The sequence below is a fragment of the Sylvia atricapilla genome, chromosome Z, assembly GCF_009819655.1.
Source record: "Sylvia atricapilla isolate bSylAtr1 chromosome Z, bSylAtr1.pri, whole genome shotgun sequence".
Classification (NCBI taxonomy): domain Eukaryota; kingdom Metazoa; phylum Chordata; class Aves; order Passeriformes; family Sylviidae; genus Sylvia; species Sylvia atricapilla.
In genome coordinates, this window is record NC_089174.1 from 58,854,169 (window position 1) to 58,881,406 (window position 27,238).

The following is a 27,238-nucleotide window of genomic DNA, read 5'->3' on the forward strand; positions in this document are numbered from 1 at the left end:
GAAACCTGTAAAGGAGAGCTTTCTGTTACATGAACCTAACTCTTCTGAAATGAAACATAGCCCTGGAGTTACATATCCATATTAGTATATATTTGGAAATGTAGGGGAGAAATAAAGACATTTGCACAATTAGAAAAGAGTCTTAAAACAACAGGGAAGCTAGTATCTAAATTAAAATTGTGCACATTCAAGATTTTGACATCCAAATGTTTATATTAATCACAATTTTTAAGCAGTCATAGGAATGAAATTCACTCACCCTATCAGGCAAAAGCAAGATGTTATTGAAACATATGAATATCTCTAATCTCTATTCTGTTTAAAAATCTTTAGCTTTCCTCTCCTAGACACAACAATTACTGTTACTGAACCCCATGATTTTTCTGGTTTTCATAATTAAATTTAAGAAAAGATTCCTTTATGATATCAATAGTGAATTTTTAGTTCTGTTTATAAAACTTTATCATTCTGTAGTTTGGATAGCTAGGTTTTAAGTAACATATTTAATGGAAGCAATAAATTATTAATTACAATTAATTAGAAGAATATATAGTTTATTCAACCTCAAATTTACTATATTTCTAAGTTAACAGTATTAATTGTGAGCATGAAAAAGTTAAAAGAAACAGAATTATGAAACTGGGAAATCGTGCTTTAACTTAAGTTGCTTTATGTACAAGAAGAGTTTTCCATCTTGCAAGAATATAAAGAATAGCTGATCCTTCAGTAAAGTCAGCAAAATGCCAACATGTGAATCTCAGTCATACCTGTCATATTAACCCCTGGTCACAATGACTGAAAGTTATTTTTCTGATGAAATGAAGACTTGATAAAAGGCACAGATAGCAAACATGTTTTAATATAAATTAATAAATAATAGATAATATAAACAACATCTGGCTGTCTGGAAACATGATTGCGAGGTAAACATTTTTATTTTCAAAAATAGTGCATATAGAATGATCCTTCTTCATTCTGAAATTTTCTTTTAACCAGAAAAGGAAGTTTGTCAAATTTGTAGTGGGCTTTTTGGTATATAACATATTATTTTTTCCCCCAGTGATTGCAGACGTAAGTTATTTTTGAAATTTTATGAAACTTCGAAGAGATTATAGAGTATTGATAGCTAAAATACAAATATATATAAAAATACAAAAAATTACCTTTGTCACGTGGCGATGTCTTTGAAAGATATAAGATTTAAATGAGAATTACTAAAATCTAATTTGCACAACTTGAAATTAAAACAGAGATAAAAAACCAAAAACAAATCCAAAAACATAACTTAAAAAAAAATTGTTTCTCATCTTCAATAGACTGAAATGTTAGTGTCTCTTTAGTCTAAGGTCATTGTCTTTAAGATCCTTAAGGGTCTTTTGATTATTGTATTATTTTTATAATCTGATATTTGCAATCTTTTGTGCAGAAAAAGCAAATCCCTTTAGCAAAATATTGTTTTTCTAGACTGAGTGCAAATAACTACATGACTGAAGAATTTATGACATTATTATAACTATTCTTCTAGGAAGTTTGTTGTCAGTACCCTTTTGGACAATTTTTTCACCTCTGTTTCTTGGTCTTTTAACAGCCATTCTGATTCAATACTAATGCAAATTACATTGTCATGTTTTGTGACTTTTCTGCACTTATGACTCAGCCTAAATTCATAGATATTTATTTTTATTTCATTTTTTTCCTTTTTAATCGCTAATGGATTTGCAGGTAACCTATGGCTTCAGCCATGAAAAGTTGCCTTTGGTATCATTGATGTATGCATTATGCTGATAAGTACCATGGTTCATTTTCCTCTTGGGTAAGCACAGTTAAAAAAGAAAGGGAGGGGGGAGAAAGAGAGAAACTCTCAGACTAATAATTACCTTAGCCTGAGACTAGGATGGTAAAACACAGTAGATTGCTTTCTAACATTCAGTTATGTGTAATGAAATATGGCTGCTTGAGGACAAAAATGTGTGATAGCTTCTGTAATTTTAGTGTTATTTCACTGAATTCCTTGAAACTGTATTTCATTCAACATTATTAGTGTAATAATGTTTTAATTAAAGGACAAATCTTGGCCTATTGATGGATTCTTTCCTGATATAAAAAGGACTGTCCCTTGTATTCTCAGTGTCATCATTTATATTACATTTTAATTTGTTAGTTCATCAGTGTGAACTGAGTGTCCTAATATGTAAAGAATCATTTGTCATGATTCAGTGATCTAAAAAGGCTTGTTGAAAGGTGAACTGATTAGTAAAAATAAAGAAGATTTCAACCTTATGGAACATATTATGAAGTAAATTTTATACACAAGAGTACTTGTATCACATAGGACAGGAACCACTGTTCTTCTCATACAGACTTTGCTGTATCATGAAGATCTGAAAAGGAAAAAAATATACAGATATATTTAATTCCTTGCTAAAGAGACTTGAATTCAACTATAGTGGCTGGTGCTGCACAGCATGTAAATAGTTTCTGCTTTTATTATAAAAGGATATGAAGTTCTAAGGTAGACCTGGCCACATAAGTTAATAAATTCAGAAATTGTGTATATTTCAAAAAATTTCCAAGAGATATCTAGTTCCATGTTTACAAGTTTAAATAGTTTGTGTCTTTAGTATCCTATAATTCCTTTAAAGCTAAAAAGTAAAAAAAGAAATTAATCCACCAAAATAGAGAAACATACTGATAGGTGGCTGATTAAAACTAAAAGATTTTAATGTAGTTACATTTGTTTTAACATCATTTAGTTTTAAGAAAAATAACAGCTAACGTTATTCATGTAGGTCTCTCTAAAAATCCACCTGTTTGTTGAGAGTTTGCTGCATTAAATATTGCTATATTTGCTATATCACATCAGCTGTTTGCATTACAAACATGTCACAGATAGTTCAGCTTGCTTCATATGCAGATGTTTTTAAAACTGTATACAACTGAGTATTTAAAAAATAGTAGCATTCTAGAAATAGTATTTACTCAAGCAACTAACCTTGGAATCAATACCTCCTCTGCTTGTCTTTCGGTTTTATTTGCATCATCCACAAATGTAAAGTTGTCTTTGTTTACTTTAAGATTTACAACTTACAGTAAAACTCTGTATTAAAAACACCATGTTCACACTGTCATTAAAGTTTGGATCAGGCTTTTGTAGCGAATCTTCTTCTTCTTCCACTGACCAGGCTTCAGTTCACTTAGTGTCCCAGAACTACAAAGAAGTTGCCTTCTGGATGAAACTGAAGTAAAAGATCTGCTTCAGAAGTGCACACAAAATACAACTGTTAGTGAGCATTAAATACTGAGAGACAGAAAGGAGTTAATTTCAGTTAAAAGCCTTGAACCATGCACAAATTGGATGCTGGGTCCTAGCACAGGCTGGGGACTACCTGAGTCTTTTACCACATGATTCTTAATATGCTTTTGTTGTACGAGTTTTTTCAGCAAGTGAATTTGAATTTCGAATGCTGAAATCTGACTCTAGAATATATGAACATTTCTTCTCCGTGCTCTGTATATTTGAGAGGAGAGCTAAGCAGTGAAGTTCATGAACCCAACACTAAGAAACTGCCTGTAACTGGGCTATAAGTAATGATAAGAATAAATGTATTTTTACACTGGATTTTTCTCTGATGTTTTAATGTCTTTCCAACTGATGTAGATCAGTATCTTCTTTTTTTCATTTTGCTTTGAGCTTTCTCCCAAAAACTCCTCAGATGTTTCTCATAGTTATGGTAAGGGGTATTTTGTACTAACAGCTAGCAATGACAATTACATTTCCATGCCACCCCAGCTGTATCTAGTTAGAGAATATTCATTCCTGATACAACGAACTTGACCCAACTCTCTCTGACTTCTAGCTAAACTTATAAGAATATCTGGTTTGTTTTCAGTGGGAGACAAAAAAGATACTGATTACTGTGGGCTGAGGTTCTGCTCAGTCTCCCCTATAAAAACCCATTGGGTCCCATTTTGCACAGAATTTATCAACAACGGAAAAAAAGCTGTCCTTTTGTGTCTTGTAAGTTGAGTTCTGCACAAGTCATGAACTCAAAGTCAGTCTGCTGGCTCAGAAACACATTTCTTAAAGAGTAGTTTTACAAAATGACATAGCATGAAAAGCAAGCATTGGATAGAAGGTTATCCTTTCCTTGCAACAAGAGGCTATTATGCTGTGGAGGTGGGGGGAAAGCCTTTTTATCCCTTTGTCCTTTATATGGTAATATGAGTATATTAACATTTATACGTTTGTTGAAGCAAGCTTTTTTAGTCAGCTCTTTACTATATATTCCTTCAAGTAGAAAAGTTTCTTAACAGATTTTTTTAAAGCTCATTTTTATAAAGAATTAACTTTATTTCATATTCTTTAGGAGGTTCTTCTTCTTTGAATATACTGTGTCAAAAAATAACTTCCTATGCCACTGATAATAGTGATGTCTTAAGATTCAGGTTCAGAAAAAACATCATTTGAAAATTATCACGCTTCAATCTACAATTCTATAAGAAGGAAAGCAGTTGTAACCAAAATAAGGGGAAGAAAATTCCATTTCCTTTAGAGGACTGAAACTGTGGCTTCTGAGATACTTCCTCAGAAGGAAATAACCCTAAAACTAGAAGCAGAAAAGATAACTGGGCAGCAGGAAAAGCTTTTTAATGTTTGGTACATGGTCAGGAGAGTTTCTAATAGAGTCCAAACTACCTGATGAGGTAATTCCTGTCAAGTTATTCAGGGAAAATGGTAAATGTAAGCTAAAAAATGCAATTGTAAAAAAGGACCACGATTTTGGTGGTGAAGATATTACATAGTTACAAAGCTATTTTATTAAATTTGAGAGATTGGAGAAAGACAAAACCTAACTGTTTAGGACTGGAAAGAGGGGGCAGAGAAGAGAAAAATGAGTGAGGCTTTCAATTTTGGGGATTTTTTTTAGAGGACAAATGCATGTAAACAAAAGGATATGTCTAGCATGAATGTTTGAATTAGATGGAGTATCTCAATTTGTGCATGGCATATCTCCTACATATAGAGAAAATGGCAAAACTAAAAGGAAGATGGGAGTGTTTACACATTGCTTGTCTTCTTTGGTTGGTTAATTGGTTTGGTTTGCTTGGCTTAGTTTGGATTTTTTGTATGTTTTAGCACTAATTAACAAACTTCCTTAGATAGGGTTTACTATTTATTTGGGACAGCTTTCAAAAAAATCAGAAAGTGAGATAAACATGTTGATAACAGATGAGGATATTGATGAGAGTCCTACACTAGAAGTTAGTATGTTGTGCAGCTCTTGGAGATGTTATGATATGAGATGCAGACTTAAAAAGAGAGGTGTTCAAAACAGTAGTAGTAGAACTTAGGAATGAGTTTACCATGGTGAAAGGCAGAGAACAAATCAAATAGCTTGAATTTATTTATTGGATGTACAGTGCTGTCTGAGCATGCTGCACATATTTTTGTTGAGTCTACAGAGCAGGTTTACATAGATAAAAACACAAAATAAGTGTAATATAAAAAAATTATAAAGCAGATGCATAAAGAAGATGCATAAATATTAGTGAGGTATCTGTAGAAATATTGCTCCTTTGCTGAAAGTGTTGCACAGAAAACATTTTCTCTGGTAAAATTCAGCAGAAATCAAAGATTAATATTATCTTCCCATTCATGTATTAGTATACTGGTATGACACATTGATGTTAAGAGTTGCAGTCTGATAATATGGTACAATTGTGAACAGAATTGAATTGGTTTTGAATTGAATTGAATTGCTGATACTATATAGATCTTTTTGTTGTTTGCTGAGCAGGACTTGCACAGAACCAAGACATTTTCTGCTTCTTGCATTGCCATGCTGGCAAGGAGACTGGGAGTTCTTGGGAGGTGGGGAAGAGACACAGCTGGGACAGGTGACCCCAACTGACCAAAGGGATATTCCAGACTATTTGAAATCATGTCAGCATACACAGTGTGGGGAATAAGGAGGGAGAGTTGAACATTTTGAATGATGATATTTGTCTTTCCAAGTAACCACTGCACATGATGGACCCTATTCCCCCAGAGATTACTGAATACCTATGTGCCCATGGGTAGCAGTGATTCAATTCTTTGTTTTGCTTGTTTGCACAACCTCTCCTTTCCCTACTTAACTACCTTTTACCTTTCAGGTTCCCTCCCCATTAGTAGGGGAGTGAGCAAGTGGCTGTGTGGAAATTAGTTGTTGATCGGGCTTAAACTATGACACTCCTTTTTTGGCACCCTAAGTGAGGCTTAAAGGGTTTGAGATAGTGATGGATCTGAATGGAATGTACCAGATTGAATTGATACCTGTTGGCGCTATTTAGGTAATTAAGACATTGCAAAAACTACTATTTTTGGCAGTAACAGAGTCCTGCAGGAATTTTGAAAGAATAATGTTAAGATGCATTTTTACAAAGAATAATTCTATATCGTATGTATAAGAGCAGAATAGGAGTCAAGTATAGCATCAGCATGCAGATCCACTGTTGCTTAAATTTTCTGCTTCTTTATGGTAAAAGAGCTCTTCACAAACTTAAAGAAAAGTACATCTCAGTGACTTGGGCCAAAACTGCATTCTCCAGTGGGGTTACTCACCTCTGGACTATCATATTTAAGGAATACATGTCAAAATTTATGCTGAAATAGCATAATTCACATTGCTATTTAGCAACAGCATATTAAAAAATACCACTTACTTCTTCCCTTATAGAAGGACCTTGGAACAAAACCAATTCTTTTAGTTTGCTTTCCCTATTCTCAACCATCTCGCTTTTCCAAAGTGTCTATTTACCTATAACTGACAAGCTGTTGCAAGCAAATGAGTATTCCCTAGTTGGCTGGCCTTTGCAAAGAAGATTCTTGAAGGAGATCAAGAAAATTAACTACCATACAGTTCTCAGCTTGAAATTCCCAATAAAGAAATATAAAGCAAATATTCATACATTAAAGATTAAATATTTCAAGTTTTTTTGACAATAACTGAATGCATTTTCAAGAGAGGTTTAATTTTGATGGATTAATATTTTTTTTCATTTTATCACCGTTTGTCTACTCTTTCTCTCAAATAGTAAATATTTTATATTACTGACTAACACTTTAGGGGTGGCACAACAGTCAGAGCCAGAGCCAGATTAAAGGCCTCTAGCTGCAGCTTTAATAAGAAATACCATTCCACAAATAAATTTATTTTTACACAGTGGTTTTATATCCATAGAAGAAATATTCACACATATATCATCCTAGTTGCAATAGCAGATACCCTACGTCTCCCATCAGCCCTAGTCTCAAAAGGATGAAATACTATTGATTAAGATGCCTCCATAATAATCTCAAAATAGCTGTTGATTTCATTAGCATCTGTCTAGGCATTGCATCATCTCTTTAATTTTGAACTCTGAGATAAGACTTGCAGACTGAAGTTTGAAGGAATTAGGTGGTTGGAAAAGCACCTGAATAGCTAACCTATAGGTCCTTTTAGAAATCACATTGACGAGATTTAGATGACTAAGTGTTTTGGCAAATCTGCACCTATCTTCAACATACTGAAATGGCTTCCATGAGACCTAGGGCTTAGGCATAACATTATCAAGAAAACTCATTTTAAAAACAAGTGAAAAAATTTCCAGAGTACAGCAATGTACTATCCAGAAGAATTGCTTTTCTTTTTTCCTTTTCTACATGAAATTCATCCTGGACATACAGTGAGAAAGTAGCAAGCCTTGGAGTTCATAGGGTGACAAATGTGCTATTCAAAGAAAATCTTTTTCTTACCACAAAATAATGATCACCCAAAATACTGACATTTCTTTAAAGAGAAAAGCTGCTACACTCCTCTGGGGTATTTTTGGTTCCAGACAGCATGAGAGGAGCAGGAGTATGAAGCAGCTTATTCACAATTTAATGCTTTATCAGGTGAAGTCAGAAGTAAGATCCTTTTCTGTTGAGGTATTAAGAAGGTTGGCATTCCAATGTAGTCTTAATTCACATTTTTTCATTGTATCATATAAACTTCAGAGACCTTGTTTTCAATTGATACTAATGTAAATAAGGTAAGAAGGAATTTATTTACAGCGGCCAAATATCACTGTCCCACAAACCTATTTGTATCCTTAACAGATTAGTACAAGGTCAAAACACGTCTATTTAGGTTCAGTGAATTTTTTTTCCTTCAGTTCCTGTCAGTCCTCTTAACACTAACTCTTTATTTTCTGTCTTTTTGTAAACATTAGTCCCTCAAGTAAAACGTAAATCATCTTCATGTCTAGGGAAGCTGACACTTGGGGTATAGAGGTTTGAGCTGTTACTGGAAGCCTTCCAGACTAAGTCTGGAAGGACAGTTGCCCAACACCTCTGATTATAAGTGATAAAGAATACAAGAGAAAAATTGGTATTTTGAGGAGTGGATTAAGAAGGGTGGCAGAAGGGAGTACCTGTTCCACAAAGAAACATGTAACTTGGCAGCGAAATAGACTTCACATTGGTGATGAGCTATCACAGGATGCAACTGGTTTGACTGCATTTAAGAATAAGTATTTGGTGTTGTTGCATATCTACTAGCCTGAGAATGATATCCTGAAGTTAGGAATTAGCCATGTAAAAGAAGGTCTTGCTGGTTACATATTTGGGTGTTTTTAAAGATGTTGTGAATTACACACTTTGAAATAGGCCTAATTGTTTTCACTGATGTTTGACTTAAAAGAAATGCATTTCCAAATGTAAAGAATACAGTAACCTTTCCTTAAACCTCAAGGATATACTCTGTCTCAAAAGGAAATTAAGGAATACTTCCAGAATATGATGCACTCTTTTTCATGTCCTCTATATAGATACTTATCAGTAAACCTTGCTTAAAACATTTAAACAAATCTGACCAGTGACAAGATCAGTCACTGCTTTTAAAGGTGAGCTGTGAAAGACATTTACAGTGTTTAGATTATCCCATTAATTTCAAAAGGAGTAAATTAAGGTCACTGCTAATTACAACATTAACCTTGCAAAGTTTAAAAGTCTGAATAACTCACCAGAGTGGAATTCAGTTTCTGAAACAAGGAAATTCAAAGCCTAACTGATTTGAATCAGTAAGATCAGAAAATCTGACCTTTGAATCAGTTATTATCAGAAAATAATTTTGTGCATTTAGATTGGTTAAACCTGGTAATTTTTCTTTGGCTTGTTTGCTTTCTTGCATGCTTTTGTTGTTTTGTTTGGGCTTTTTTGGGGGGGAGGGGAACTACATATATAGAGCAGCAATAGGCTGTATAATCAGTCATATAATGTACTCCCTGTATGTCATTTGTGATATAAATCCTGTACTTTTAAAATTTACCTGATTTCTGCTCAGGTATCCATATTCCCAAAATTATCTTTAAAAAGTCTTGATCCCAGATCAGTTTCAAGTATTCTTTATTTATACAGTCAAATTGCTTAAGACTGGTTTCTTCTGTTTCCACAAGCTGATATGTTCTTCCTGGAAAAAAATCAATCTTCTTCAGTTTGGACAGTTAAGATTCATAATTTCTAATTATTGCAGGGCTAAGCCCAAGATATGGTAAATTTTGGCATCCTAAATATATCTGTTGTTATTCTTAAACCTAACAGCCACCATAGGTTTTTCTGAACAGAAGGATTTTGAATACTTACATGAATATTGCTTATATAGTTAATACTAGCGCTGAATATACTAGGGGTACATACTGACAGAAAAATTGGTGGGAAAAAATTGAGGAATAGGGCTTTTGAATATTTCCATCTTAAAAAAACTAGTATCTTAAGATATGCACATTAGAAATGCTAGTACAGGTATTACATGTAGTCAAATCCTTTGTGAATATAATGACAATTTTCAGATCAATTTGATTAAGCTTTTATCCTTTATTATGAGTATTTCAAAATTATGCAATGGCATACCAAAATTCTACAGATGAGTTTCTTGTAACAATATCAAGGACTGAGACGTAGGAACACAAAAGTTAAGGTTCATAATCCACCCAGATTATTGTTATCTAATTTCTATTACTTGAGTCCTAGTTTGCCAAAAATAGATAATAAAATCCCCAAATTCTTAAAAAGTTTATACTATTTAATAGAATGTTTTATACAGGCTCGAAAACAGTGAATTTAAGTGTTTTGCATTATAGAGTTTTTATTTGAGCTGGTCTTTAAATGTCATTAATAGCTGCAAATTGATTCAAGCCTGAAAATATGTTTCAAGAACTCCAAATGTATATATTTGGAAATGGTGACCCATAGTACAAATATTTAATTCTGCATAATTGTAGACTTTCATGAGATAATTTAAACATTCAATTATGAAAATTGCAATTAAAAATGCACTCTGATATGATCTAAAATGAAATTATTTGAAGTAAGAGTGGTGAGGCACTGGAAGAGTTTGCCTAGAGGAGCTATGGCTGCCCAATCCCTTAAAGAGATCAAAGCCAGGCTGGATTGGGCTGTGAGTCACCTGGTCTGGTAGGTGGTCTCCCTGACCATGGAGGGGGACCCAGAACTAGAAGATATTTAAACCCAAACCAATCTATGACTCCATGATAATGAGACATGTAGGAAAATTCAGAAACATATTTGACAGAAGGAAAAATAGAACTGCAGGAGCTCATCTCTATTTTCATTTGCCAATTCTTCCTTTGTGGTATGTATGAGGTGTTGCAAAATCATAATTCTTTCTGACTATACCTATCAACCAATAAAAATATGTGTATTAAGGAAACCATAGCATTTGACAGTGACTGTTACTACCAATATCAAATATCAAATGTTTCTTAATCTTTTTTAGATCTCTATCCTGAGACAAAACAACAGGATGTGCCTTGGAGAAGAGTAAGTTAAAAACTTCTTTATCCTTGGTATATTTTCATTGTAATAATAAGAGCTGGTTACTGTATATTGAGTTTCAGTGAAAGAAAATCTGTTATCCATTTATTTTTAAATTACTAAGCCAATCCCATTGCACTGTTTATGCAGATTTAACCTTGATTTACATAAGCAACGTTTTCATGAGGTTTTATTCAGTAATAACTTTTTATTGATGACATTGAACTTAAACATTAAGACTTTTTAGTAAATTACTCTCAAATACTAAAGCAGCAACAGACAACACTACTGGATTACTTTGCTCCTTCAGGTAACTTTCCTCTAGAAAAGACAACTGAAAGAAGATGAGTTATCCTTAAGGAAAACAAATTGTATGTATTTAGCTACCTATTAATCGCTGAGTTTCTCCTTTATCTATGCCTGTAATAGTTGTCTTCTCTTTAGTGCTTGGAAAGTTGCTTTATAGCAAAGCTTTTTTCCACAAAGTTGTGGAAAAATTACATAGGCTTAATGTAAAATTTACATCTTTCTCTCTCATATAGCATACTTAGAGAGCTTTAAATGGAAACACTTTCCTATTCAATTTTTGGTATAGTTTTATTTTTATTATTTTATTTTGTATAGTTTTGCTTTATCTCAATAACAGGTTCAAATGCCAGAGACTCAATGGCATAGCTTGAGCAGAAATTTGTCTGTTAACTGCTTGATATTGAGGAAAAGACTAAAACAAAATCTTCTTTTAAGTAAAGAGCCTTGCATGCTGTTTTTCCACAGCAAAATTAGTGCAATATTAGTAATATGGACTACCAAGTGGTATGATGCTGCTTTACAGTTCTGGCTGATAATCCTTATTATGTTAAAGATACTCATATGCTAAAGATACCATAAAGTCTGTTCAGAAAAAGCAAAGTTACTATAACCGTGCAGTTATAAAAGAGAAGATGAGCACACCTGGAATTTTGCCTTTGGTTTGGTGAGTTCAGGACCTGGATTGTAGAACAAAGGCTGAACCCAGTCTCTAAAGAAACAGTTCTCTAGACAGGAAAATGAGTCTTGTTTCACTGCACACAGATTAAAAAACACAAGGGGGCAAAGGAATGAGCAATACTGGGAAAAGATCATCTGTGCTGGCTCCTGGGAGAATCTTTTTTTTTTCATTTCCCCAAATTTAAAAGCAATCCTGTAAAACCACTGAAATCACTTCAGGTATATCTTCAATTCATTTCAATTGTCACACTTCCTTTACGTTCAGCACAGTGATATTAATTTTCATCACCTCACTGCTTGAACATAAATCTTTATTACCTCATTAATGAGTTTCATTTTTCCTCTCCTTTGATGTGTTTTGTGAGAATACAGTATATTTTCAGTCACTCCAAGAGACATTTGGTATACAATCCTCAACATGGCAGCCATGCTGCTTTCAGGCCTACTAAGTTACTTGTGTCATACTCAATGAATAAATCTCTTTTTGTTCTGGAACTGTTCTTTAGTACTCTGAGTTGCATCCTGATAATGCACCAAGATCACTAGATGGTCAGAAATAATGTTTTAATGGGAGGAAGCCAGACAAGAAGGGAAAATTACATTTTCTTCCCTTAAAGTTGTTATGTTGCAAAAATGAAATCATTCACAAGCAGTGTCTGAACAAGACATTTAGAAGTCAATTGGAGAACTGATATTTTCCTAAATTAAGATATTTTCAGACAGAAAACTATGCATGCAGTTTACTTCATAGAGTTGCAAGCAACACTAGCAATATACTTCTAACAAAATAGGAGGAAAAAAGGATATTGAAAAGGATAATGTGAGTATTATGTCCTAAAACCAATGTTTTTATCCAAAATGCAGTAAAATAATTTACCCATTCAAGATACAAGCTGTAGCTGTGTTCAAAGAATCACAGAATAAAATCATACAAACATTTAGGTTAGAAATGTTAATGTTAAAATCTTAAGATTATCAAGTCCATTAATCTGCCATGGCACTGCCAAGTCCACCACTAAACTATGTCCTTAAGCATCATGGTTATGATACCACCAGGTGAAAGCAGATTCACTGACTTGCAGATTACCATTTCATGCCAGCAGAAGTTTCATTAGAACAAACATGTCCATACCAAACTGAAATAACCGAATTAAACTAACATTATGTTATCAGAAGTTGCATGATATTTTTTGCACAACTGTAGCTGATCAGGTTAATCTTGGGCTGCACATTAATGCAAAGCACATTAACAAATGACAAAATGTTTTTAATTAAGTCTCTACAAATTCTTTAAGATTTGTAAGGATGATGAGAAAAAAACAGCTTTAGAATATCAGAGAACACAATTATGAACTTCCTTATAAAATCTAAGCCATGTCTTTTTCTGAATAAATAAAAATGAGGGAAATGAAATTTATTTTTCAACCTATTCTGTACTGTTCTGTCAAATGACAAAGTTTTAGTATCAACTTTGAATGCTTCTAAACGAACCAGACTAGTATTAAAGTCTCTTAAAAACTGACTAACAGATAGTGATTATCTTTGAAAAATGTCTAAATTATAGTGTCTGTAAACAGGCATATTTTCATTTCTAAAATTATTTTGTTTATTGTTTAAATTAATTTTTCAGACTTCTTTAGATACAGAAAAAAATCTGTTGGTCTGTTCTAAAGCTTACTCCTTTATTATACAGATAAAATCTGTTACTTATAATGAAATCAAGCTAGATCTCTAAAAATATTATTCCTAAGAGATTCCTAAAAATGTGCAAATAGACAGAAAATTCTCCCTTTCAACTTTATTATTTTTCTAATATAACGAAACAATTGTCCAAAATTAATTAAACATTTTAAAAAAACTGGAATCAGGAAACTTCTTCACCCTTTTCTTCTGAATTGCCAGCAGAAGTGTTTGGCTGCAATAGAGAATAATAATATACTTTTTTTTTTGCAAGTAAATATTGTCAATGGAATTTTTATTACTCAATAATACAGTTAAGAAAAAAATTAAACATATTTAATAAACATATAATATTGTAATATATTTAAATATATTAAAATTTTAATGTAAGTAATCATTTGCAGATTACTGTTTTTATTCATGTCTTTATGACACACTGGCTGTTCTACAGAAGCATAATAAAAATAATGTTATATTGATGACTTCTAGATTGATATTTTTCAAAAAGCCTTTTATGTTAAAATAAACATGAAGAAAAAGAATTAGAGATAGAATTAAGGAAATAAACTAGAGAGGAATCTATTACGCAAAAAACGGTTCATACAAAAAGGAGTTAGAAGTGCTAAATTCTTCACGATTTTGACACAATCATATGAAAAGATGATTTTTTAGATTGAAATATTGTAACTAAATCTGCATTACTCATCAAAAATGTTGAACAGATTGTATTATAATTGGTGTTAATTAAATCATATGACAGCATTTGTCTTCAGCGTCTTCATGCTTCAGAATCTGTACCTTAACAAGACAAAAAATTGTATTCCTTGGGCTTCAAAGTGCTTTAAAAGCATATTTCAGTGTTAATATTCAATGAGACCTTGATGTTCATATGATTTCCAGCAAAATTCTTATAATGCTCTACTTCAGCTGTTCTGTTCTGGTATGAACAGAACAGTGTATGTACATTCAAGCAGTGAAAGGAGCAAATTATGTGATCTTTGAGTTTGTGAACATTTTTCAATTCTTTGTCAGTCTCTTCGTACAGCAGATTTTCTAGTCTTCTTTCCATAAATTTCTGGATTCTTTCACTGTTTAATATATTATATATTTCTTAATGAAATAGAATTTGTTAATATTTTTAGTGATTTGTATTTATTTTAGTCAAAATAGTAGGATAATAGTAGTAAATGATATTTCTAAGTTAAAAGATACAAGAGAACGTTTCAGCCTGAAATGCACCAAAAACTGAGTAAAACACAAGTACATCCCCCCTAAATATTAAATAAAAAATATAATTGCATGTATACAAAGCGAGGACAATTTTATAGTCTTGCAAAATGACTATGCATATGAGCTTAAATGAGTGCATATGGCTTAAATTAGTGGTCAAAGGAAAAACCAGGTAGAAAAACACCAGTCAATATATATGTTCTTGCCTTTGAATCACTTATTTTTCTCGAGTGTTTAAAACTCACTAAGAAATCCTAGCCCTTTATTACATCAAGATCCTGAAAAATGAGAAAGTCTTTTGTTTTATGTACTTAAATGTCTGCTCATTTAAATGGCAAAAGCAATGTTTGTTTCTAAAACAAATAACAAAGGTTACATTCCTCATGGGATCTCAGAGGATAACCTCACCTTTTTTTTGGTACATAAAATAGCACAAGATAAATAAAACAAACTATAAAATAATCAGGCCTCCTGTATTTTCTGAAAAGAAGTAGTAAATCTCCCAGAGGGCAGATCCAACCATTACAGTTTAGGTACTTAGAGTGGGAATAAACAATATTTTCAGCTGGAGGGTGGAAATCTCCCTTTCTGTAAAGACAAAGTCTTTCATTGTATTAAGTAATTGGGACAAGTACCTAAAAGCTTTGCAATGTATGTCAGGAAACAGCACAAGGTTTTAATGTTGTGGTACTTCTGTAAAATGTATGTTTAGAGGACTATAGAAAATTAGCATTGCTGTAAGATATGGCATTTCATAACTGCATCATGAACAATGTAACTCCTGCACAGTTACCTTTTACATATGATCTGCTGATGTCCACATAGAATCCTAGTCATCTTCCAAATCGATCAGTGCACCAATCTCTTAATTCCATCAGGAGAGATAAAATGGTAGGATTGAAATTAGCTCAAGAGTATCTACTAACTTTACACGTCAAGTGCTACTAAATTCATCATACATATCATGTTTCAGCTGTATAAAAATCCATCTATTGTCAGAAAGTCTTATGCTTCTTTCTCAAGGGTCTTTTTTCACTTTGCAGCCTCTATGACCCATTCACTTTGTAAAAATAATAAAAAATAATACATTTGGGTTTGAGCTTTCTTGGTATTGCAACTTAAGGCAATTTATAAGCTTGTATACAAGATTAATCTCAGCTTTTAAAGTTATGATGGCTTCACAGAGTTTCTGTAAATTGTTTCATTATTTACTTTTACCACATTGCAGAGGATTGATAGTGTGATAGCAGTAATTTGTAATTCTGTGTGGATCAAGAGTTGGTACTACAGGTAAATTTCTGAATTAGCAAACTGAAACTACTGGCATGTAATTTAATTACCATTTTCATAGTGTCAAGACAAATGCAGAGAAAAATCATGACAGAGTATTTGTATCCTCTTGTATGCAATTCATGTCTGAGGTCAGTAAATGAGAGGTGAAGGATCTACCCTCAGATGGCTTCTGTGTCATGTCTGGGAGAGAAATGTTGCAGCATTGTCTGGTTCTTAAGGCCATCAGTCAAGTGCAAGTCCTGTCTGCAGCTAAGTCCCTGCTGTTTCCTCACTCTTTTCTTAATATTCAGACTGCTTTTATCAAAATATTTTCTAACAGTCCTACTGTTAGTTATGACCAAAACTCCAATTGTGTAAACTTTACACTGATGGAAATATCTCTGTGAAGTTTGGATATGAGGAGGTCAGATGAAGAATTTAAATGCTTTTATCTGGGTAAAAATCTTTCACTGCTGTATTTGAAGATCTGTTAACTGAGTATTCATGTTCAATGCGCATTCAAAGATAGCTAGCAATGTATTATAAAGAAAATTAAGACAATATAGTTTTTATCCAAACAGTAGTGTTTCAAATCTGTAATATGATAACAACAGCAAGAAGGCAAAGTGAGGTAAGTGTAGAAGTTCTGTCTTAATGATGATGTTTCCAAAAGCACCATAGCATATGCTTTAGTCCATCTCACAGAAGATAACTATCCTTATTTTAAGTTCTGTGCTGTTTTTCAGGTTTTTTGTTAGTTTTTTTTCTTATTGTGGTGTTCTTTTAAAAAAGAAAGAAACACTAGGAACACAATACTTGAAATAATCATCAGATAAAAATAATATGATACTGTTATCAGAAGATAATTTGAGACATACAAAATGTGGTATTTTGCCTCTGCCAAGGAGATAAACCTTCTACATTATGCAAAATAAAAATGTATTATTTTCCTGTAGTGCAGAATTTTTCTTTGTCATTCTGTTATTGTGGATCAGACAGCCAATTTTTTTCTTTTCCAGCATTGGTGTTTCTATATGTTTACTCAGAAATTACTTCTAAATGGTTTGTTTTGCCAGTCTTGTATTACTAAGGAAGACTGTTTTCATACACTTCACTCTGTCTGTGACTTGAAACTTGATCCCAAGAAAAAAGAGACACCGCTAATCAAATATTAAAAATATCTGAAATAATCTTCTTATTTTATAATCATAATAGCAGGAGGCTCAATATTTCTGCTCAAACAAAAAGGCTGGTATACATATTTACCGAAGGCCTTATGATGTTTGCAGTCGACTTTGCAGAACAAAACATTTATAAAACCTTTACAGTGTCTGGCAGGTGCCATGGATTCTCCTGAGGATTAATTTTATTCTGATATTGTCTTTCATTCAAACTTAAAATGTTTTTTCTTTTTTTATTTTAGAAACGGATTTTTAATAAGTTTTGGAAATTAAAACTTTTTTTTTTTTTGTTATTATAATACCTACTTTGAATTTACTTATGGGAGATAAATCCAAGTAAATCTAAAGACTATTGCAATTTTTAAGAGGGGAAAAAAAGACAAAGAGGTATAAATGTAGTTTGAATCACTGAAAGAACTAAAAGCATGAGCTGTGCTATGGTTTTTTTTCTTTCTTTTTTTTTTGCGTTCTGAATAAATAAAAGGCAGGTATTTCCTAATACTTCTATTTTTCAATTTCTAGTCTCACAGAGACTATATCGTGCTACAAAACCACAAAATATTGTGTTTAGTAAGACCTAATCTTACCAAGCAAAATCAGTTGAGGATTTCATTTTGAAAGTGAAAATTAAGGTATGAAGAAGAGATACCTAACTGATAACAGGTTTTTTTGAAGCCCCATAAATAGGTGAAAAAAGTAGATTCTTGCTTTGTAGATTCTAGATTTTGGAAAAATGCAAGAAATTCAGGAACTAAATCAAAATGATGTTCAGAAAGGAAGTCAATAGAAAGATGCTTATAAATTGTTCTTCTTTTGATGCTGTTTGTATTTAGAGAAGATTTTTAATTCAATAATACACCTTAATGTGAAGTTAATGCAAAACTAAAATGGAAAAAAAATTTTCAAGTGTCAATACCAGAATTCAGGCGCTCAGAAGATGCTAGTAGTTTGAGAACCAGGATTAGAATTTTTTTTTTTTTTAACTGATAAGCACTCTTTTTCTCTTAGTTTCTGAAAGGGAATGAAAAGGATGTCAGCAGATTTTTTTCCCCCCACTTTTATTTTGCTGAAGCAGATAAGAATCTCCTCAGAGCTCAGCCTCTCTGACAGCTGAACAGACGTGTGTCCACCTTTCTGCTTGTTTGTCATTCACTCTAGGAATCTCAGATAAATGAAACTCGTACCCTTTTAGCAAGGCTTTTATCTGTTTTCTACTGAACCATAGACCTGCAGTTGAGGCCCATAAATTTCTACAGTGCTAAAGTTTCCAGTTAAATCTTTCTCATGCAGCAACCCACTACGATGCTGTGCCTGGTGGATTCCTCTGTGCTAGCCCAGCTTCTGACTGTTTCTGCTTAGGACCCAAGAACATTTTTTTCATTGATTATAAGCATTGTTGCCAAAAACTGCAGTTAACTTAACAAGTACAGAAGAGTTATCCTCTCAGGCAACTGAGCTTTAAGAGGAATGAAGGAAAGTCAAAAATCCAAACTGAAAAACATAAACTTTATCTTTGACTTACAAGTAGGAACTAAAAATAGTGAGTTATTAATAAAAATGCCTCTTTTACCTCTCAGGAAATTCTTTTGTTTTTTTCTTATAGACTTCTATTCAACTTCTATGAAGCAGGGTTTGTACCTCCACAACTACAGTGCCCATCTTATGCTCATCTTATGCTCATCCAACTCATCCAAAAGAACTTGAATTATTGTTATTGTTAATTTTTTTTTTAATTTACCATTATACAACATTTTGAAATGTAAAAAGGGAGGGAAATACTGACCTATGGCCAAATGTAAGGTAACAATTTCAAGATTTTCTCCATTATAAACAATAACACCTGCATTTAAGGAATAAACCACTACCATTCTCGATCCTACACAAATCTGGGAAACTTAATTTGGATTGCCAGTATATGAAACATAATATTAAGGACTAGTTCAGGTCAGCATTATAGGGGTAATGAGCAATACATTTGGTGCAGATAGCTCAGTTTGCCAGCTGCTGAATCAGTTGTAGGTTCAGCTCTAGGGGCTGGGATGTGAACTGCTGACCCTTTGCACAAAAAGGTGTGCAGGGACTTCTGCGCCAGTCAGGTGACTGGAGACTCAGAGACGTGGCAGGGGCCGTGGTGACTGGACACTCAGCTGGAAGAATGAGACACAGCACAGCCTGAGAGTATAAAAGCCTCAGGAATTTTCTTGGAGTCCCTCCCAGGGAGCTTCTAGCTCATGCTTTATTTTGTTATTGTACCATAACAAAATTATTTTAAGGATCTGGACATCTGAGACTCTGCTCTGGGAAATCTGGGGTTGAGCTAGTGTGGAAACCTGGTCTGACTGTGTGAGGTGTGGGGTGTAGCTGTAAAGGGGTGTAGTCCCAGCTCAACTGCTCTGAGACAGACTTCCAGAGCAGTTCCTGGATGGCTGGGAAGGGAAATTTTCTTAACATGGCAACCCCTCATCTGCCTTTCCCTTCATACTATGAAAGCACCCATGAAATGCAGGTTATTACCACGTTGGTTTAGTCCTTCTATAGTCCACAGAAATATAGACTTTGAAGAAACAAATAATGGAGAAAGTTTTTGTGCCTAGGGGCTCACTACAAAATACAGAAATAAGAAGCAATGTAATAGAATGTGAGCGTTCGTATCTTACAGAAATAACTAATGAAATGGGAGATTTGGGTAATTTTTTTTTACTCAAATGGAACATTTTTTCCTTTTCTGACACAAACTAAAAATGTACGTTCCTCCTAGAATATTAACTTCACGATTGAGATATTAAACATTGAAGAACAGTAACTGAGTGGAAGAGAATCCACAGTTTATTTTTTTTTTATGCTATATAATCTTATATCATTAAGGGAATTCAAAGATAATTATGGTATATAACATACACTAGAACACATAATATACTCCTGTTCATTTTCCTATATGAAGTAATATTTGTGTTAACTGTTCATTTTGTGCATGAAACTTTTATAGATGCATTTTAAAAGAGCAACTTCAGAGAATCTGGGGGATTTGTCTTATCTATAAAACCAGAAATATTTTCAAAGCATGCTGTGTAATTAAGCATGGTCTTCCCTACCTGTGTTGAAATCCAAAATCAAATTATGTTTTTCCAGGTGTTTCTCCAAGCCCTTTAGAACATTTCCAAGTCTTTCTTAAAACTAATGATTCACCAATTGGTCTGAAATTTCTTGGTTTTAATCTTATTTCCCTTTTTTTCTTTGTTAATGATAGCTCACATCTAGAAAATCTCCTCCTTTTCAGATATTTATGCTAAAAGTAATGGTGGAATTAAGGTGTAGGAACCTGAGTTAGATCAAAATTTAAAGATAAAATAGAAAATAATTAATAGGATATTTTGTCTCCTTAATTCAGTCTGTAAATTATGGGAGGTTTTGCTGTATTGTCTCCAGATTTATCTATAGTTACAGCAACCTTTATAACATGATTTCTGATCTAGCATTTGTGTTTGTGTAAAGGATTGTGCATTGAATTTATACTAAAAATAAATTTTAGTGGTCTAAGTGAACCTGAAAAATAAAAGGAAAGTAAAAAATGGACTTTTGGTTGATTATATTATTTGGTCAATTAATAGCTGCATTCATTTCTGAACAACATTATTTTTCTTTTCTTTAAATTGGCTCTATTTCAAAGTGAAATTTGAAGAAATATAAAGTAGAAAAAGTTCTTTAATGATGGAACAAAAGGGAAAGTCTAACTTCTAAGTTTTCTTTACAGCCACATGCAGTCAGATATGGAAATAGCTTGCCGAATTACATTCTTCAGCATTATTCAATGCATACTAGTCCCTTCATTACTATGAGCAATAGCACTATTGAGCAGTAACATATTTAATTCCTTTAAAATAACTAATTCTAAGCAATCTCTTATTTGTTAATGACTTTTTTTGAAAGCTGTGCATAGCTCAGCTAATCTATACTTCATGTTGTATCTTTTATGACTGTATTTAATTTCCTGTTTTGGTCAGACTTTGAGATGTCTCATATCCTTATTCCTTTTTGGAAGCCCTTTTAGGAATACTTTTCTCTTACTATTCAAGCTAAAGTTATCATTTCAGCTCTTCCAATAAATCTTAATACAAAGTTATTCAACTTTTTTTTTTTTTTCTGTAATACTCTATATAATCAAAGACAAAATCTACATCTTCTGATTCTGACCTGACAAACTGATTGTGGTGGGACTTCACTTGGTATAAGAGGTTTTCCCACTTAATGTTTGTGGGGAATGGAAGTGATAACATGGAAATAAATCAGTTATTTGCTGAACACTGGCAGATAAATATAATTTTCAGTACTTTCCAGTTTTTTAACAATTTGTGATTGTTTTTTTGATCATCAGTTGATACTTTAACTTTTTGTCATTAATTGAGGAAAAATAATTAAAACATGGTTTAAAAATCTTCTGTGAGGAAGGAGAAAAGACAGATAAGAAAAGCAAAAATTCCTGAATGGACCATTTAGTGTAAGTGGTGTGTTGTTTTGAATTATGCAAGGCTGAATCTTTTGCAGGGCACTGAACATGAAAATTCCCATAATGATTCAAATGCCCAAGAGCTACAACATTAGATTTCTCAGAGCAGTGAAGGAAATCTTGTGCTTGATGCAATATGCCATGTTTCTTAAAACAGCCACAATATAAAGAATTTTCAGAGGAGAACAATGAGCAAAATATGTGAATAACTCTGGGGATAAAATGGAAGATATTAGATGTATTACACTGCAATGGGACATTGCCCTCATTAGATAATAATCTAGTGGTAAAATACAGAAGAATTAAATGTCAGAGACAATATAACACACTGGGAACCTTTAACAAAAAAACCCAGATTGTTACATTAAATGTAGAGTGTTAGGAATAGGGATTAACGTATTAATTTTTCATTGTTGATAATGTCAGTGGAAAGCACTACAATTATCTAAACCTATGCAGCTGTGGGGCAAAAAGGCAAATTCAACTTAAAATTATTTAAGAAATAATGCACAGCTTTAGCAATTTCACAATATAATGTTTTGCTCTATGAAACAGTTTCCCAGGAAATAAATTTGAGCTTGTATGTTTTTATGTTTTCACAGTTTATGACTACAAGGCTTAAGGTCTGAAAAAAAACCTATTTCCTTTTATTAAAATAAATTAATTTATAAAATTGAATTTAATGAAATCAATAACTTTAATAATTATATTTTAGAAATTATTAGTAGTTATTTTTGTGCTTGCACAAGTCTGACAGAACTTAATAAAGCCTTTGTTTTACATAAAAGATAAAATCATAATCAGACAAGCAGCTGGAATTTTTTTTCAAATTACACAGAATAGAAAGTATGTTTTGAATGTAAAAATTACCTTAACAGGTACATATTTGACATGCTGATAAAAAGTATTCCAGACGTATTTTCAACATTCACCTTGATTTAGGTAACTTCATTTTCTCTGATTTCTATGATATGAGAAAGGCTTTGCTGTTACACTTGAAATTTTAATAAAGTCTCTTGAAATTGTGTTGTAATTGCATCAAAAGTCATAAAATGTTTTAGTGATTGTAAGCTGTTGCAACGAGGCAGGATGGTGGAAATGCTGGAACCTTCCTCAAAGCATCTCCTTCAGAAGGTGCTCAAAGTAGGGCCACAGGGACAGTCATTTCAATTCCATGCACATGCCAGAGAGCGCTCAGTGAAGGAAAGACAGGAAGAACCTTTTGTATGATAAATTCCAGCAAGGGTTTCTTCCAGTACACTGAAGGGAACCAGGGACAAAAGACCCGGACCCTGTGGTGCTCAGTGGTCAAGTAGGGCTCAGGGACCAATGGTCTAAGGGCAGAGGGGCTGTACAAAGGACAGGGCAAAGGGCAGGAACTTATAGAGGGGTGAGGAATGAACAATTGGGATGGGCAGGGTTAAGTGGCCAATGAGGGAAGCAATCCAAGGTAGATTGGCAATAGTTCTGCGGGGCAGCGTGGGGGAAGTCCTCTTTTTCAGTCTAAGCAGGGAAGCTCTATGGTACATCTTTCCAGGGAAGTTTCCCTGAGGGGATTTTAGGATTCCCACAGTAAGTTATTTAGCCAGCTTGTGTATATACATCTTTTTGGTCTTTTTGGGTTATTCAGTTTTGAAAGCGTAAATCCTAGTTCTAGAATGCCTCCTTGAAATGAATAGATAGATAATTCAGTCCTTTAGAAAGAGTGTTGCTGACAAAGATGCAGACAGGAGCCCTGTTTCTGCATCAGTCACAGTCTGAAGATCTACTTCAGAGGCACTGTAATACCAGAGCACTTTGTGTCAATAAATGAATGTAGCCACTCACAAGGTAAAAGTAAGCATATCTCTCACCAACTTTGTCCTCCTTCTTTGGAATGTGCCATAATATAACAGCTGAAGAAAGCTTTCTTGAAGAAAGCTGTTAGAACCTGAAGAAAGCTGAAGATGGTCAATTGCCCATGTTCATGTCAAAGAACTAGCTTACATCCTCCTTGATGTTATTTAAGAGCAATAAAAAAGATCTGTTCTACTTAGATTATTTTCTGCAATTTTCAGATGTAAATATTTGCACTGGCATATAGGCAATCTTTCAGAGTAAAAGGTACAAACTTGGCTACCAAAGGAATAGGAGGAAATTTTCACTGAATAAAGAAATTGGTGGCTAAGAAATTAAGATTCCATTTGTAAGGTTAAATGAATTAACATTTTTACAGCTTATGCAGGCTGGAAGAGTTACTAGGATTATTTCCTGCATGAGTTAAAATTTAATAGTTTTTGAGAACTGTCTGAAAACTCACATCCACAGTGAAGCTTTTAGATTCTTCTAAGTGTAAAAGGATGCATAAGCACACCAGCATTATATCTACTGGTTTGGGTGAAATATTTTGGAAGAAAAAAGTGATCACCCTTTTTTTGTGGTTTTAGCGTGAAGACCATACTCACACTCTTCAAAGTACTGAAAAAGACATTTTTGGAAGCTAAAGGCTCACAGAAGGATTTTGGTCTTCCCTACACTGTCCACTTTTAATTGTCCTCCTGTTTATTTCTGCTTTTTGTTATATCTCTTATGCTATTTACACGGCAGTCATGATTGGTTCTGTCTGGTTAGACTTTATGTATCTCCTTTGTGCACATGTGTTAAATATGGTTGATGGAAAAAGAATATACATAATCTCATAAATACTTACAATAGTAACTGCTATTGATGTGTTGTGCTGCACAGCATGTAATCATTTTTGATGTATCTTCACTTAGTATCACGAGGGAGTGATTTATCTTTTATTTGCCCCCAGTCCAACTGATTTTATCACATAAATTTGCCCTTGCCTATTGAGGCACTACTGCAATTAACATCTCCCAGCTGCAGGGCAAAAACATGGCAAAAGCCTGATAATTCTAACTGTTTTTCATGCATTAAAACATTGATTTCCTACATCACAAAGAGAGGTTGACCAGCTGTGCGTGCTGCACTGCAGGATATCACTGGTCCTTCTGGCTGCCATTCACCACTTCTTAGGCCATTTAGAATACTCTTCCCTTTTGGATTAAGATGTTGCATGGTGATATTCTGTATTAGGATTGATAATTAAAGAACGTGAATGTAATAACGATACATTTTTAAAAATATATTTTCCACAATGTTCCACTATCATCTCACCAGCAGCTCCTGTGAGTCAGCTTTGAATACTGAGTTGTTTATCAATCTGTAATGGGATGTCTTTAGATAGGAACAATATTTTTTCCATTTATTTTCTCTAAACATATATTTTATTTTAATAATGTAAACTAAAAATAAACTTGGAAGCAATTTTGTGAAGTGTTAAAAACCAAAAACTTAGAAAAGATTACTTAATCAAAACCACAAAAATACCCAAAACTACAAAAAGAATTGATTTGACACAACCAAGGTGGGTATAATCACCTTGAATGAAGGACAGCTGAAAAAAAGTTGCTAAAAATAAAAATGAGTCATTGACCTCTCAGATTAGAGCTACTTCCTGTTAGAAGTTACTAGTTAAACAAGTATGATCTTATATTACTTTATTTATAGACACACAGCAAATGTCTAAGAAAGCTGTCTCAAGGAAACAAAAAAAACACAAGAAATTCTACAAGAAAATAATATATTTAAAATAATTGTCCATATTCTTAATAAAAGAAATGGTCATGCTTTTAACTGTATTAAGAGCAACACAGTTGTTACCCCAACTAATACTTTAGCAAGTGAAGGCTTATCACACAAAAAAAAAAATCAAAAATATTACCTTTGCATTTATGTGATTCTCAGTAAGCATAATTACAAAAGCAAGGAGTAGAACTTTAAAAGTCAATACCAAAATTCACTGCAAAAATTCTGAAGATTATCAGTAAGTGTTTCAACTGTACGATTTCTTCTCTATTATAGCCCATTTTATTCAGAAATATAAGCCTCATTTTATATACATCATACACTCTCAGATGTTGCTGCAGGGTGTTTCTGCTTCTAGCTAGCTGGGGCCTTGGGAAATTTGGTCCTGACAGATTCTGGGGCTTTTAGATTTTTTTTGGATTAAGGAGTTTGTTTAGTCAGAAAATCATTAAGAAAAATACTAAAAATGGAGCATTGAAATAAACTGAGATAAAGAAAAGAAAAAGAAAGAAAAAAGAAAAAAAAAAAAAAAAGAGAGATTACCAAAAAAGGCCAAGGCAACCAAGCCAACCTCCAAAAAGAAGTGTTGTTTGAGTTTTTTCATTTCTGTCTCTCTGATGTCTGTAATGAGTGATTTGGGAATGAACATCAGAGTTTATAATACCAGTCAGTGTTATGTATGGTTCTCTTTGGGTTTATCTCCATTTTTGTGCTGAGATTAGTAGCCCTAGAAATTGAAAGCTCCAGTGCACTTGGCTTCCTGAAAAGTAGCTCAATTTCTGGGCCTCCGATACAGACTTCTTTCATTAAGACTCACAGTAAGATCTCTGAATGAGTGACCGTAGTTAAACTTTTACACTTCCCGTACACTCTACACAGACCTGTTAAGGCCCATGAGGGCCTCAGCTGTAACATTATTTGCACAGCACTCAAGCAAGTCTGGATCACTATGTATGTATTTTCAAATGACGAACAGCTGTACAGCTGTTATTCACAATTCTAGATATATTTCAGGTGTAATCCTGGTACCTATTTCCAGTCTCCACATAGAGACTTTTAACTGACCAACAGATCAATAAGAGTGCTGCAATGGAGGAAACTGTGAACATTCAGCATGGGCCTTAGTCTTTACTGTGTGTTCTTTCTGTCACTTAATTCAGCCTTTTCTTTTAATTCCTGCAAAATCTTCTCATTTTTTCCTGAAGAAGCCATTCAATTAAGAATTTCAAAATGGTTGTTACTTGAATTTATCCAAGATATGTTGTTGTGTTTGAATGTTATTCAAATTATCCAAGTTATTTTTTGGTTCTCCCAAAATTGTGTAGAGAATAACTGTTCTGGTTAGTGGAAGCTCTGACAGCGGGAATGCCCCATTGCTTCTGAATAGCATAATTTCTGTAAATCTGTTTGCCCAATGGTTCAAAAACATTTGCGTCAACACAGTAGATGCAGGAAAATAATCATGTAATAGAGGCAGGAATAATTATCGCTGAGTAGGCATGAAAATAAGTTCCTTAAATCAGTTTTACTACCAGAGGAAGCACTGAGGTAACTATGGCGAAAAAGGACATATCTTAATGCAGTCTATTACAGTCAGTCATAAGTAGTCCAGACGCCAGATGTCTAACTGTTCAAGCTAGTGGCTGAAGATAGTATGAATTTTCTTGAGCCAGTGAAAATGTCATGTAGACACCTAAATGTAGATAAAATGTATCACTGTACTTGGGGTCATTGAAAGGTTACACTAACTTTATTGTTTCATCATTCTCAATATCTTAATCAAAGACAACACAGAAGCCTGTGGCTTCACATAGTACCTCGCTTTAGAATTTTGGTGTCTACCACCTGCTGCTTTTGTGCTTCAAAATCCTCTGAAATTTCACATCACAGAAATTAGTTCGTTAGTTCTATTTT

General features: G+C 33.4%; 1 long non-coding RNA gene across 1 annotated transcript in view; it reads left to right on the forward strand.

The window, feature by feature from the left end:
- The window catches only part of LOC136373537 (uncharacterized), a 179,027-nt gene that overhangs the window by 66,941 nt on the left and 84,848 nt on the right, over positions 1 to 27,238 (forward strand). Inside the window, exon 2 of the long non-coding RNA XR_010745665.1 lies at positions 10,803 to 10,846. This is a non-coding gene — a long non-coding RNA (uncharacterized lncRNA). The remainder of the gene's footprint in view (positions 1 to 10,802; positions 10,847 to 27,238) is intronic.